The sequence below is a fragment of the Crocodylus porosus genome, unplaced genomic scaffold (assembly GCF_001723895.1).
Source record: "Crocodylus porosus isolate Cpor-Errol unplaced genomic scaffold, CroPor_comp1, whole genome shotgun sequence".
In the NCBI taxonomy this organism is placed as follows: Eukaryota; Metazoa; Chordata; order Crocodylia; family Crocodylidae; genus Crocodylus; species Crocodylus porosus.
The window spans coordinates 9,401,366-9,415,986 of NW_017728949.1; positions in this window are offsets into that span (position 1 = coordinate 9,401,366).

Sequence of the window (14,621 nt, forward strand, 5' to 3'; positions counted from 1 at the left end):
GCATTTGCTGCTTATATCAATCATCTAAATTCAAACAGCCATAAAGACCTTTTCTGTAGCATATCTTCCTAATGGTGTTTTACTGTATTTCATTGTGTCTGATTCAGAGATTAGCCCTATGCCCTTCTCCCTAGCCATATATACACATCCTCCTTGAATTCTGTGCTGTAATGTCAGAAGGCAAGGTGTTATAAATGTTAAATAGGGTATGCCACCTAGTAAAAAAAGGGCTTAGGGTGTTCAGGAGTCTTTAATCTAAAGAGGAATGCATATGAATATCTTCTGTTTTAAAAGAAATTGCCTTACACAAGGTTATTGCATCAGTTACAATTCTGTGAAATCTCAGGGTGTAGCAATATCTTTGAGAAGCTCCAAAAAATTTGTCATGCAACCAGAAGAGCTGTTCCTCTGCCTTCTTTTCCCCACTTCCCATCATATGAGTACTTTCTTATTCAAAGAACCAGTGCTGGAGAGGATGGGGAGAGGGCCTTTTGAATCACAGCAGGCACAGCTCACTTTGCCTTCTGGACCATATGCCATACTTGTACGAACACTTGTGTCTGAGACATAATGCATATCCCTTGATGCTCGAATACTGAAGCTGGCTGGAACACCCATTACTCTGCTTCAGTAACTTATTTCATATGAGGTCAGAACATGGAGTGATCCACTGAGAATCAGGTGCTTTGTACCTGCTCAAAAGCATCTTCCCAGCAGAACCAGCCAGCAGTTTATTACAGGAGCTTATAAATAGGATACAGAATGAATGCTTGAACAGTCATTTGTCAAAATGAAGAAGGAGGGGCCATGGTGAAAAGGAAGAGTGCTATAAATAATGATGCTGCTGTGCAATGCAAATATGCCATGGCAGAGTATGAGCTGCTTGGTTCCTAGAGCAGAGTAATGTACTAATAATTGAACGCTGAATTGCTTTTCAGGAATCAGAAACAGAAAAGACAAAAAATTTGAAACTGTCTGAAAACTTGTGTGTCAATGGTAACATGCTACATCAAAGATTATTGGTAGTATCAGTGTTGTATTCCACAAAAGGGAAATTTTCATAACAGAGTTTCTTTAGCTATGGTTTCTCTCCTGAAAAATAATACATATTTATAGAACTCTTGCTCTCTGTAGTCCTTAGTCTTTTTTCTCCTAGAACTAAACATAAAATCTCTCCTCTCCTACAAGATAAATACCACATTTATCCCAGGATAGCCTAGATAACATTTAGTAGTATAGACCTTTTAATCCAATAGCTGCATAGGATCTATATACATATGCTTTGCATGCTTTGTCTTCTGAGAGAAAATGATTGAACAGTTGTGTATTCAATGTTCCAGTGTAATAAGGAAATATTGTGTTGTTATGATTTGTGCTGTGGTGTAGATTGTTTTAGAACATAAAGGAAATCTGCTCAAACAACATCCATTATTGGGATGGGGAAAAGCCCCATGATGGCTCTTAGAAAATATGGGTATGTGAAAGTTGCTTGCTGTTTCATAGCACAGAGGAAATAGTTCTTCACAGAGCTCTAAGGGTCTGGTTTGTAAGGTTGCCTCAGGAGCTGAGGGAACTTGTGGGATCAGCCAGCATATGGTGTATTTGTGTAGCTCTTACTGGTTGTACCCAAGTCTAAGGTCCAGATAAGAACAGATAAGATGTTTGACAGTGGTTCCAGAAGGTCTTAGGGACTGCAAGAGTTAAGCGAAGAAATGACGAGTGTTAAGTTAATTTTCCTTCATTAAGAATGGAATTTTCAGAGTCACCTAATGATTCTGTGTGCCCAACTCCCATTCATTGTGATGACTGAATATTGCAGCTGTATGCATTTATGAAGTTATGGGTGTGAACAGATGAGCTGTTTGCATTTGGCTAGATTGGGTTTAGTGGAAAGGCACACCAAATGGTAGTATTTAGATCTGGTTCCAGTTCAGTTGACTAGGATGTAGGCTCATAGCCAAATCAGAGGTAGAGCTTGTGCTAATTCTGGTAAGCACTGAGCTAATTTCGATGGCTACCAGTCATTGTTCAGAAAAGTTGTTCTTATGAGGATTTTTCTATACCAAAACTAGAAAACACAAGGAGCAAAAGTGTGTCTGGCCCCAACAAAAGTTGCATGAAGTGAAAGATTTAAATATCCTGATCAGTGGCGAAGCATAGCAGATGCACGGGGGTGCATGTGCACCCCCTGAAAGCACCAGTGCCCCCTCTGATTGGCTGCCCTCATTGCTTAGGTGATGGATGCAGGGGGCAGGTGGGAGCGTTGGTGGCCCCCCTGCAAGCGCTGGCCAATCACTGAGATCTCTGCAGCCACCGATCTCTGCAAATCCCCCATCCTAGTTGGCAGGATTACCCCCAGGGGACCCCTTGTAGTCGACAGGATTGGTTGCAGGGGACCACCCCTCCCCCCGGTCAGTGGGACTGGTTGCAGGGGGGCATGTGCCACCCTTGACTAAGGCAGCACCAGTTGTCCATGATTCTGATATTTATTCTATATTTTCCTTTCCCTGCTTAATTGTATCCCATTATCCCTAATCATAATTTGTTGAAAAAACAGTAAGAACATGTTATAGTTTCAGACAACCAATTCTGAAAACTGAAATTTTTGACAAATTCTATAGCTTGTTGGAAAAAAAAATTGCAAGTAAAACTTTTGATGAAGAATTTAGAAAAAAATCAAAAGTCAAAATGTTGAACAGGTATACTCCTAGTTTAAGAATCAGTTTTTCAACCCTATCCCTTAATTGCTATAGATATTCAAAGGCCACTGGATTTTCAAGAAAAATTGTTTAGGATTAATCCCAAATTATTTTCTTTGTTTGTTTTTCTAGCTAAAATTTAGAGAAAGTATGGGCAGAAGGAAACTTTTTGTTTCATTATGAGGTACTATAAAGACTCTGCTATAACTTTTAATCAATTTAAAGTTATTAATCAAATTAAACAGAAATAATCAATTTCAATCTAATTTTTTAATAGTTGATGTCTCTCTGAAACTACAGTTTTGCCCAGCTCCATGCCTGAGTGTCTCCCTACAAGTGGTGCATGAAACAAATTTTGCTCATGTGTGCACATTTTGAAAGTTCAGTAATAGTTTTTGTTGGCCTCTAATTATTGCTGCAGAACTGCTGTTGAGCAAAATAAGCTGGACGTGTGCCTCTGGAGTACACATTAGTGCCTAAATATGTTATCAGGCTGGGTGAAGAAGTAATATAAAAGATGCCTGAAAAATAAGATAGAAATAGGAGAACCTTAGGACAATACAGACAGGGTTACCTAACAATATTTGGAAAATTCTGTAAACAGGTTGGCTGAATTGGGAAATAATTTGGCAGATATTATTCCTTGTAGAAGCTAGTTGCATGAGTAGCATTTAAAAGGGGAAGATGATTTGCCTTACATACTCCTAAATCATTTTTTGTGAATGCCTGATTTCTTTTGTCATTAAATCGTTACAGAACAGCATGAATTAAATTATTCCATTATAAACATCACAGAGATTTTAGTGGTAATGTTCATCTTTCCTTCTCTTCCATGTCTAGAGAGATTCTAAAAGAGGAATTGGCGCAGATGGATGAAAAGATCTGTTTGTTTTCACCTTATTAGAGGAAAAAATTTGTTGCAAGCCTTATGGATCTTCCAAATCTCCTTGTGTTTCTCTTTGATAAAAATAGACATTATAGATTGCAAAATTTCTTTGTTTGGCTGCTGACTTGCTTAAGATTTTTGTTGGTTGGTTTGTTTCTGTGAACCCTGAACCTCAAAGACTTCAATGCCAGAAGAGATTGTTCTCATGTCCATAGTGATGTAGTAGTCCATTGTCATCCTGCAAAGTGCAAATACTAAAGGATGAAGGATGAATAACTGTACTGCTGAGGAGGTGTTTTTTTCTTTATCAGCATCATTTCAGAAAGACCATGCTATGTTTGAGTGAGCTATTTCAGGCTACCTCAGGCAACCATAGATAATATATTTGTCCTAACTTATTTGCAGCACAAATATCAGGACCAAAAAGTTCAAAAGTGGACAGTGACTTTTTTTGCATCTGAGTTCAGAAACTCTTCATTAGAGGATAAGTGGCCAGCATTGGCATCCCAGGTGCTTTGCCAAAAACCGCTGGTCATTTTTTAAATCAGCCCCTGGTCAATTTTCTCACTCACTGGCTGTGTGCATCTACATGAGATGCTAACTGGCAAAAACTGTGATGCAATGCTACTGTGCAGTAGTATTAAACTACTGTGCAGTCAGCATCACAAAAAAAGGCATTTGTTGGTGCTACGTTACTGTGCTGTCATTTAGTACTTGTTTATATAACATTTCTATATGTATAAACAAGTACTAAATGACTGCGCAGTAACATGTGTGCCAGTGAACAAACACCTTTTTTGTGATGCTGATTTCACAGACCATTTCATAAGATACAAGTACGAAATGACTGTACAGTAACAACTGCACAGTTAGCATCTCATATAGACATGGCCAGTGGGCACTCTTAAGCTTTTGTTTAAAGGACTTATTTGAAATTGGTTGCATCCTCTTTACCAGATTCTTTCCTTTTAAATCTTCTTTTTATAATTCATCAGAAGGTAATCTTGCAGTGTAGTTTTTATCATGTTGAAGGGGAAAATTTCCATGAGGGTTGCACATTGAAACTGGAAATACCACCCTTATAAGCAGGTTGCTTCAGCTTCATTAACTTTATCTCTCCCTACTATCCTCACAACCTCATTTTTGTCCTTTCCCTCAGACTTGCTGGTACAGGATCCTTCTCCTCTTCAACCCCACCCTATGAAATATCCTTTCTGTACCTGTCTCATCAACTATCCATCTCTTTTCAACTCTTGGTAGGAAACACATCTTTCCTCTATTGTGTATAATGTTTCACTTAATTTCTCTCTCCCCCTGCTATTACTCATTGTCATATGTCTGTCTTGTTTGCCATTATGAAGGACAAGTACCCATATATTATGCTAATCTGACCGCTGAGAAATGTAAATAGCAGAGTTAAATGGTGGCTCAAAAAATGCATTTGGAGCTCTGAAGTGCAACCCCCCCCCATTCATAAAGACTTCTTTTCTAAAATACACTTTATCTGGTGTTTAATTTCAAGCCTCTGAGTGCTCTAATTGAAGTCTATTTCTTGTGGTTAAGTACAGTAATGATTGGAAGCCATAAAGGAGTTTCACATTACAGCGTACTGCATGTATGTGTGTATAAAGTACATACGAGACAAGTATTTATATATGTAAAATATATTATTTTTAATATAATAAATTGCGTAGTCTGTCTGTCTGTCTGTCCATAATGCTCTTGGAGCACTTCAGTTGGTTACTGAAACAACCAATCAGAGTGATCCAAAAGCATTCCAAACAGGAGGTGGTGGCGTGGTGGAGAGCCGTCACGATGGCAGGAGAGGAGGGGATGGAGTACGGGGGGCCAGGCCAGTGCTGCTGGCCTCACCTCCCTCCCCCCCACCAAGCTCTGCTCCATACAAGTGATAATGATGGGGTGGATGGAGCAGGGGGCAAGGCCAGCTGGCCTCACTACCCCCCACCCCCCAACATGCTCCCTTGAGGCTGTGGCAGCATGGCATGCTAGTCGAGGGGACAGCGGGGCAAGCTTCTCCTCCCGCTCCTGGGAGGCGGTGGCAATGCTCTGTCCCCTCCCCCTGTCATTCCTGACTGGCAATTGGCTAGTATGTAATAATATCACTAGTAATAAAATCATAGAATTGCAATCAAACATGCTCCTTTCTTTCCCCAACAGTGTATTCTGGGTACTGTGTCGCAGTGCCACTGAATTGCCTGTAAGAAGCCTCAGCCACAAACAACACATGGAGGGCTCCAGCACAGAATAAAAAGTCCAACTATTATCCAACTAAGAAGAACCTGAGATGTTGTTTAAAAGTGAGGCTGTATGGTGGATTTGAGATGTATTGAAGGAACATAAGCTTTCTCTGTCAAGGAGCTCTAGCTTTGAAATAAACTTCCTGAGGAATTAAGATAAACCCAGAGACTGACCCTATTTTAGGAAAACAGTGGAAAGTGTTTTTGAAAAAATAAAGCCTTTCTACCATACGGGATGTTTACAATAAACTACAATCCCTCTTCTCTGATCAGAAAAACCAAATACACATCCTACTCCAAACAGAGGTCAGCCTACATAAAGGGAGCCCATAAAATGAAAGTCTCAGACTCCAGAAAGTTCACTAGGGTCTTTGTGATTTCTTTTTATGGAAGACATTGAAATTATGCAGTGGGAGCCTTTTTAAAACTGATGGATGGGTGGATAGATGGATGGATGGATAGACAGGACAGGACAGGACAGGACAGGATAAGTCATCACTTGAAGAGTGGCACAATAGGATCATAGATATGAAGAATAAAAATAAACAAGTGTTATGGTTACTACAGTTGCAACCAGGGCATGTATTGCTATTGTGAAATCGCTGCAGAATAACACAAAGAGAAGTAGCCAGACTTCTGTTAGTTCTATTTATCTTTACTGAAGAGGTGTATTTAACAGCGTCTTTCGTCCTTCCAGCTCAACTCCTTCTTCAGCATGATCCTGCATTCAAAACAGAAGACCAAATGGACACATCTCTATTTAAATTAATAGGATCTACACCTCTTTTTCCAGGCCTAAATTTGACCCATTTCTTTATGCTTCTGATCATAATCTTTGACATTTTTGAAGACTGTTGTCTGTCTTTGCTGCAGGATCAGATATGGAAAAATGGGCTGGAGGAAGTAGAACCTTGTTTAAGTGAAAATAGCTTTGGTAACTTGAAAAATATGTTTATATTTATGGGAATATACATGTGAAATGTAGTGTTGGTAGCACTGCCTGTCACTTAGGTTGACTAGCAATTCCCACTGTAAAAACCTCTTTTTATTTTACAACCTTGCCATGGGGGCTGAAATTTTCCAAACTAGAAGTCTACCTCAGGCTGAAATTGTGTGTGTATGTGTGTGTATTTAATTTCAGTCAGGCCAGTTCAATTCTTTTCAAGAAGAAGAATGAGGGAAAATGAACAGTTTTGTTCATGTTTAAAGATTCTAGCAACTCTTTTCTTTTGATAGCTTTAGCTACACCAAACTTTGGGACAGGAGTTACAGTTTGTCAGGGTAGGGCTTGACATATTTTTATTTTGAGTTCTTGATTTGCAGTCTTGAAAATCTTATTTGTGCATGTGTCCATGTATAGATTTCCATTAATGTTATAAGTAAGTGAACAGTTACTTCAGCATTAAGTTTCCTGCTTTAAAATAGCCTGGAAGGGAAGGAGAAGAGTTCATTCTCACACAACTTCACTCATAGCTGTGTTGAAAAGAAAAACAATTTGAAATATGCAGTGGTATTGAATTATAGATGTACAAAGTCTGCAGAAACCACCAAATACATTTCACAGATCATTTCATAACATCAGATCAGAATGATTTTAGGTTCCCCCGGCCAAGGGACCAAAAACATAGTCATTAGATTTTAAATATATCATATAAGATACCCAGATTTTCTGTGTCCTGCTTCTTTTACTTATTGCTTGTTAACATTGCAGATCGGTCAAACCTAATCTTTAAAGTTCTGTTACCTTCAGCTGTAATCCTGTCATAAGGGAGGATTAGTATGTAAATAGCTACATAGGTACCCAACAACCATCTTATGGCAGGCTGGGCATTAAATGTCAGCTATTTTAATTTAGCATCTAGGGGTAGATTCCAACTGCTTTTAAATCAATGAACTTGACAGTTGGACAAAGAGGGTGAAAGAAGTGAATGGGATGCATTGAGCTACTCCAAAGGTGTTTACATAACACATACTTTGGAGCAGCATTCTACATTGTGGAGAGGAGAACTATACTTTTCAGTAGCAGGCTGAAGTTAGATTTTCACTGAGCTGCTGCCCGTACAATAGCAAAGGTGGGAGGTGAGTGGGGCAACTGCCCCTGGTGCCAAAATGAAGGGGCATCAAGAGGCACTGCCCAGCTGTTGCAGGGTGTAGGATGGAGCCCCAAGCAGCTCATCTGGGGGGGCATGGGGATTGGGGAAGGGTGGCTCCTGCCACTGCACATAGTCCCAGGCATAGGTAGTGGAAGGTTGAGGCTAACATGGCTTAGCCTCCCCCTTCCCCATTGTGGGGCAGAAGTGGCAGTACAGAGGACTGCAGGGCAGCCTGGGTGTGGGCTCAGGGCAGCTGCAGTGGCGGGGAGGGGGAGGCATGTACAGACACGGATGAACAGCCAGAGCCTATAGGCCATTAGGCACTCATCCCAGCTCTGCCATGGGTGGAGGAGCATTCAGTAGGTAAGTGTGTGGAGGGAAAAGGGGGAGGGAATGGTCATGTCAGGCAAATAGAGGACCCTGCGGTGAGGAAAGGAGTGGGGCAGGAACAGGGGCTGGGGTGAATGGGTCCTTCTCTTGACTGTTTCAAGTTCTCTCAATGCTCTACTCAGCATTGGTTAGACCCCAACTGGAGTACTGGGGTAACCGCATTTTAACAAGGTTGTGATAAAGCTTGAGAGAGTCCAGAGGAGGACCACCCATATGGTCAGACACTTGGACAGCAAGCCATACGAGGAAAAGCTGAAGGACCTGGGACTCTTTAGCCTGAAAAAGAGAAGGCTGAGAGGGAACTTGGTAGCAGCTTACTGCTACATCAGGGAAGTACATCAAGATTCAGTGAACAACTGTTCACCAGGGCACCCTTGGGGAAAACGAGGAGTAATGGCCGCCTACTCCTGGAAGACCGTTTCAGGCTTAGCATTAGGAAAAACTTCTTCACAGTTAGAGTGTCCAGTCTGTGGAATAAGCTCCCTCCAGAGGTGGTGCAATCATCTACTCTGGAGATCTTCAAGAGGAGACTGGATTCGACAAGCTGTAGCATCTGTTGGGGTCTGTGGCGTACTCCAGTTAGGGTCTCACCAATGCTGAGTGGAGTGGAAAATCACGTCCTTGGTTTTGCTGGAGATGCATTGATTGATGCCGTACTGCCGTGTCGTACTGCCAGCTCATATTCATACCGTGGTCTATTATTACCCCCAGGTCCCTTTCATTCGTGATGCTGGTCAGTTTGGTGCCACCAAGACTGTAGGTGTGTAGGGGGTTGTTTGTCCCCAGGTGGAGCACTTTACCTTTCTCAGTGTTGAAATTTATCTGGTTTTGACTCGCCCAACTTGCTAACCTGTCTAGATCCACCTGTATCTATAGCCTATCTTCAAGTGTGACAACACTTCCCCATAACTTGGTGTCACCCACAAACTTGGCCAGTGAGCTCTTCACCCCGACATCCAAATCATTGATAAAGATGTTGAAAAGTACTGGACCAAGCACTGACCCCTGTGAGACACCACTGGCCACTTCTCACCAGGATGACACAGATCTGTTCATTAGGACTCTCTGGGTCCTACCCCACAGCTAGCTTCATACCCACCTAACTGTCTAACAGTTAAGCCCACAATCCTCCAATTTTCTCATGAGAACATTGTGGGATACCAGATCAAAGGCTTTTTGGAAGTCAAAGTATACAATGTCAACCTCCTCTGTCTTATCCAGGGGGTAAGTTACCTGATCGTAAAAGGAGATGAGGTTTGTTAAGACAAGAGCTGCCCACAATGAAACCAGGCTGACTGTCATTCCAAATCCTACCTTCTGCAAGGCTATTGCATAAAGACTCCTTAATTAATTTTCCCAGGATTTTTCCTGGGATAAAAGTTAACCTAATTGGCCTATAGCCACCTGGGTCCTTCCTCCTCCCCTTCTTGAACTGGGAACAATGTTGGCCCCCTTCCATTCCTCCAGGACCTTTCTGGAGTGCCACAAAATTTGGAACAGTTTTGCCAGGGGCTCTGCAATGATTTTGGCTAGCTCCTTCAGCACTCTCAAATGGAGTTCATCTCGTCCTGCTGACTTAGGGCGTGTGTGGATGAAATGGGGACCCTAAATTGAAGCGGTGGGTTTTTAAAAACACTGCTTCAATTTAAGGCTGATTAAACCCTCATGCCATGTACACACTTGAACTTACCTGCCTCTCTGGTGGTGCAGAGGGGAGCGTGAGCTGCCAGTGAGCCAAGTGGTCCCTGGGCTGTGGGGGGGGGGGCCTGTGCGTCCTTCTGTGGCAGTGGCAGCCCACCCACCTAGGCAGCACCCACTTGCAGGCACCCTGCTTGGGCAGTCCCAGGGGGTACTGCAGCCCCAAAGGGAAGCACTGGGCCCCTGCGCAGCTCAGGCAGGCAGGCAGGCAGGCTCTGGGGAAAAAAGGCAGAGCTTGCCTTCCCAAGCTCCTGCCAGGCTGCCTGCACAGGCTTCCTGCAGAGCCCCTGAACTGTATGGAGCGTGGTGCTTTGCTCCATGGCAATAGGGCAGCAAATTAAAACTCCTCCTAAGAGTTTAATTTGCTGCATCCCAAGTCATTTAAGGTGCATTACACTGCCAAATTTGCTACAGTGTCTGGAATTACTGCCAAATACACCACCAGTGCATGCAAACACCAAAACCATTAAAGCGGTGCCAAAGCATTTATTCTGCTTTAAATTGTTGTGCACTCATGCCTCTCATTTAGTCTACATATGGCCATATATATGTCTAATTTATTTAACTGATCACACACCAGTTCTACAGTAAGCGTAGGAAGGCAGTCATTTCTTCCCTGCTCTTTCTGTACCCTATCTAGCTGATTTTTCCCTTGGCTGGTGATATGTATTGGGGAGCTGTGCTCCGCTCTGCTGTAGCAGCCACTGCTTCCTGCTGGGGGCAGGAGCTGTGGACCTGGGTCCCTGGACCCATAGATCTGGCAGCTGGGGGCCATCTCCAGCATGACTGGGGAGCAGGGGACTGTGGGTTGGGGCTGGGGGGCACTAGTACCCTTACTCAAGTCAGTGGTGCTGCCACAGGCAGAGGCTGGGGTAATCAAGCTAACCTATTTTCGGGCAATTTTGCTGTCTTCTTGGGCTGCTTATTTCACAGCTTGTGCCACTCCATCTCTCTTCCCTGTCTCCGGGATACTCATTTTAATTTTCATTGGCTGACCAGGACCAGCCTTTGGAACTCAGGATGGTCCCAGCCAACCTGGGACATATGATCACCCTATCTGTGTATAGGTGACTTGTTACCACTGTACTTAATCATAGTTATCACCAGGTCAGAAAATAAAATATAATATTTTATTATTGCAATTGATTTCAGCATGTAAAATAGTTGTTGTTCCATTTGCCTATATCCTCCAGTGTATCTGTTTTTAGTCAGGTTCCTCTGAACAGACTATAGATCTTGCTTGCTAAAAAAGAAACAAGAGAATTGCTTTGTTGGAATATGGTCTAATGCAATAGGGCACATGGTATTTTCCATGTCTGAGATTTTCAGAGGTGACTAATGATTTTAAATGCCATGTTTTTTGGATACCCAACTTGCAATTTCCTGGGGGATCCTGATTTGCCCAGGGTGCTGCTTAGTGCTTCCTGAAAATTGTCTCCCTTGACAGTGTTTCAGATAAAAAACTCAAAAAAATTAGGCACTACAAAACCATTCTGAGTTTCCATTCTTTTGGATTACCAACTGAGATTGATGCACCCTTTATACTAGACTATATATAAACACATAGGCTAAGTAAAGATGTTAAAAAAGTCTGAGGTGGAATCGATCTAACCTATGTGGGTTTCTGTAACTGGTGTAGGTTAGACCAGGAGTGAACAGAACACACATCTACCCTTTGGTGGGGCGTGTACAGACTGCCTGCACTGGTTGAGGCCAACAGATTGGGGGTGCTCCCACATACCTCCCACCATAACCCATGGGTTCCCTGGGCTTTTGGAGAATGCTGAATGGAATCAAGTGGCCAGGCCAGCCCTGTTTTTCTGCCAGGCATGGGAAAGCATGCCCCAACCCTTGTCACTGAAGACCCACCCAGCCCGAAGCTTCCAGGAGTGCCCTGGAGTAAGTCACCATGGCACACCTGGCAGCTCAGTCAGCGGTGTCAGGATGGGAGGGGAGCATTCCAGAGAAGGAAGGATCAGGACCCTTGGAGCTCCCACAAATAGCAGGTGGCAGCAGCAGGTGCCTGGCATGATTCCTGCAATTGCATCAGGGGCCTGCTGCTGCCTCCTGCCATCCACTGGAGCTATGAGGAGCCTGATTATTTCTTTTGTAGAGTGCCCACTTTCCCACCACATTGCATAAGGCTGATGGGCACCTGCTGCTGCCACCTGCCATTTGCCAGAGCTTCAGGGGGCCTGATCTTTCCTTTTACAGGGCACTCCCACTGCCTAAGGACATTGTATAAAAATAGAAAAATACTGAACTACAGATGCTCCCTTTCCCCTCCCTCTCCCCAGCCTGTGGCTCACAGCTGGGTACAGGCAGCACACAGGCTCTGCAGAAGAGTTGTGCTGGTTCAGCACTGTGGGAGCCTGGGGGCAGGGCCAGCTAGGCAGTCAGCCAGAGCAGCTGAGCATGGGCTGGGTGCTAGCATACCTTCCTGCAAGGGAAAGTTATTGTGGGAGACACAAAGCAGCGTGGGCTGCTGGTGGACAGTGACCTGATTTGAGTCAGTAGGGGATCTGGTACAGAGGTTTAATATACTAGTCTAACCTAAATCAATTAAGTCTGAGACCACATCAATCTAGGTCTGTCTTAAACTGGGTTTCGCCATTTTAAAACTAGTTTATCTGCACTGAGCTTCTGTTTAGTTATTGGTGTAGGCTGCTTTCCGATCGCTTCTACTGGTTTTTGTGTAATGTCTGTTTGGCTCTTCCCTAAAGAATGGATAATTTACATTAAGGAAAGATAAGAAACAAGTTTCCCAAGGTCAGTAATAAAGCCAAGAACAGTTCCTTAATTCCCTGAGTCTACGGTTTTGTCCACTAGCTCCCACTGCTTCTTACATTTCTGATTAGTTCTTTTCTAGTTAGGACCCATCCCCCTACAAAATGAATTAATTCTGTTTAAATCACTTTAAGATGGTATTCCACAATACATCAGACATTAAGTCTGGAAATAACTTATGTCTCCCAGAACTGATCATCATTATGCCTGCACATCTATTCAGGCTTGTGCCTCTGACTTTCACTCTTACTCCATGAACTTGAAGGAAAGTGCGGGTCTTATCATTGCACTGTCAAATTTGTTGGCTTTCACACAATATCTTGGGGCTTCTTTTTAGGCAAGATACACACTGTTTGAACCATGCCCTTGCAAAATAAAACAGAAAAGGTGACATCAAGGTCATCCTTGTGGGTCCAGCTAATGAACTGATTATCACTGTAAGTCGAGTAGTTTGAATAACAATGAAGGAGAGACATGGTACTTAAAATCTTGGAGAGAGAGAAAAATCCCCTGAAAGCTGAATTTTAATAGAGCAGGCTGAATACAAGGTGATATATATTTTGTAATAGTTTTTCAACAAACTTCAGGTGGGAGCAGTACATGGTTTGCAGCCAAGGGGTCGTTATAAAATAGTAGACAAAGGCTATTTGATACTTATAAGGGAGGTCTAAGAGGTGAACTATTGTATATAATTTTTCAGGTGGGGAGAGTTCTAGGTTTTTGGTAATGGGGTATCCTTGGGTGTTGATAGATGTGCAGGCCCACACTCTAACTCATGGTGCTTTACATAAAGCACCTTGAGTTAGATCATCCCCACCCCGACCCAGTGTTTGCCTATTGTGTTGGGGAGGCAGGGGAGTCAAACCTTCCTGCAACTGAAGAGCCACGCCTCTCCCCCAGTCCTTTCCCCACTCCAAGCTCTGGGGCTGTCAGAAGGAAGGGAGGGGGGAGAGAAAGTGAGCTGCTGGCTGGGGTTTGCTTGGCCTGAGCTGGAGAGGGGATACTGGGGGCATGAGGCAGGGGGGATACCTCAGCTGGAAGCTTCCTCCCTCTCCCCCCTCCTCCCTCCCTTCCTGCTGACAGTCCTAATCATGGGACAAATTAACTCTAGGAAACACAAGTTCCCCAAGGTGCTCTAAAGTGGAGCACCTTCATCTGATACCTTATTTGATGAAGCTTAATTTATTGTGCAGTTGTCCATTTTAAAAGTGCTCTGCAGCCATGCACGTGTGTCATGGCAAGGCTATAGAGCACTTTCAGGGGGCCAATCATGTAAAAAATGTAACTACTGCCTGTGCCCCTTGTTCTTAACTATCTGCCTCTTCTATCACTCCCCTTGTATGTAGACCTGCCAATGGCTTTCATAAGCATCTACTTGAAAACAATGAATGAACTTGAATGGTGGCAGACTTAAAGCTGCTAAAAAGACATGTTTTAATGACAGACCATTAGTCAGTGAAACTTATTGCTACTGAATATTCTTGTTGCCAAGCGGTTAACAGGATTTGGAAAAGGATTGTGTCTTTACATGGGTAGCAAGATTTGTAGCTGTATGGGTTAAATGAAAATTCTTGAAAAGATACGAACACCCATGTTTCAAGAAAGAAGTCAACTTTTAATTAATGGGAGATAGTAGGGAACTTTTCTTGGGGGTAACTTATTTTATAACTTCTGCAGGGTTTTGTGAACTTACCTCATAAGCTGAGGCTGCTTGTTGGTCAATGGACTGACATAATACCTGGCCTGATCTGTTGTAGCATTTCCTATGTTCCTTTTCATCTCTGTATTGATAGACCTGTACTGTTGCCTT